The 1361-nt window shown below is 55.1% G+C and overlaps 1 protein-coding gene across 1 annotated transcript in view; it reads left to right on the top strand.

The window, feature by feature from the left end:
- BTBD16 (BTB (POZ) domain containing 16) overlaps nucleotides 1–1361 on the top strand; it is a 38197-nt gene that overhangs the window by 20818 nt on the left and 16018 nt on the right. The window lies entirely within an intron of this gene.

Raw genomic sequence — 1361 nt, 5'->3', positions numbered from 1 at the left:
CCCGGCCCCCCCCCCCCCCCCCCCCCCCCCCCACATACACACACACACACACACACAACGCTGGTCACGGGAAGACAAGCAGGCGTTTCCCACCTGTCAGGGCTCATTTTCCCGCTCATCTCTCTTTTTTCTTTTGTATTTTTTTAATTTTTTAAAAAATTGTTCATTGTTTAAAGTATTAGATTAGTCTCCTTTTTCCCCCATTGATCTCTCCCTGGCCACTACCCCCCCACCCCAGCACTTGTGTTTTTTTTGTTTGTTTGTTTCTTTGTTTTTTATATATTTTATTGATTTTTTACGAGGAGGAAGGGAGAGGGATAGAGAGTTAGAAACATCGATCAGCTGCCTCCTGCACACTCCCTACTGGGGATGTGCCCGCAACCGTACATGCCCCTCTATCCACTGAGCCAAACCGGTTAGGGCCCCAGCACTTGTTTTTTTAAGCTTTATTGGGGGTTTTGTTTTATTAGATTTAAAATTTTTAAAAACTATATTTTTATTGAGTTCAGAGAGAGGAAGGGAGAGGGAGAGAGAGAGAAACATCAATGATGAGAGAATCATGGACCGGCTGCCTCCTGCACGCCCCACACTGGGGATCGAGCCCACAACCTGGGCCTGTGCCCCGACCGGGAATCGAACCCTGACCTCCTGGTTCACAGGTCGAAGCTCAGCCACGGAGCCACGCGGCCGGGCTTAGACTTTATTGTTCAAAGTATTACATGTGCCCCCTCCCCCCACTGACCCTTCCTCCCACTCATTTCTGACGGAGCCTTGTTCTTTCTTGTAAATCGGGTTATTTTTCCAAATGTTACCCGTGGTCCATGCCGACCTTACAGGAGAGAAACGTTCAAAGACCAGCGCCCACATTGCCCATCGAGCCGATGCCCGTGGGGACACAGCCTTCCCCCTGGGCCCACAAACAGGGGGTGCTCTGGCCACATGTGGGGGTGTCCGTGTCCCCCCCGAGGCTCTGTCGCCGTCTGGGGCTGATGAGGGGGGGAATTCGTCCCCCTGGGCCCAGTCAGGGCTGGGAAGGATGTAATCCAGCTCGCACAGAACACGGGGGCCCAGGAGGGGGCGCCCTGGCGTGGTGTCTCGGTGGCTGTGCCGGGTGCGAGCCCTGGCCTCCCCATTGAGCCTCCCTCAGAGAGCGAGGCCGCTCACGCCAACACAGACACGCCTGCCCTCACACTCGGCCACACGGGACCAGCATGTCACGGTGCATCTGGGATTGTCGTAAACGCCTGTTTTTCAAAGATAACTTGCTGCCCTCACCTTCCCGGGTCGGCGATCTTGGCGTTCCCGGCGGCACCGCAGCCCCGAGGACCTGCACCGTGACCTCTGGACTCTCATCCTACTCG

Source organism: Myotis brandtii, unplaced genomic scaffold (assembly GCF_000412655.1).
Source record: "Myotis brandtii unplaced genomic scaffold, ASM41265v1 scaffold628, whole genome shotgun sequence".
NCBI lineage: Eukaryota > Metazoa > Chordata > Mammalia > Chiroptera > Vespertilionidae > Myotis > Myotis brandtii.
Note: the sequence above shows the minus strand (reverse complement) of the source record. Positions and strands in the feature narration are given on the sequence as shown.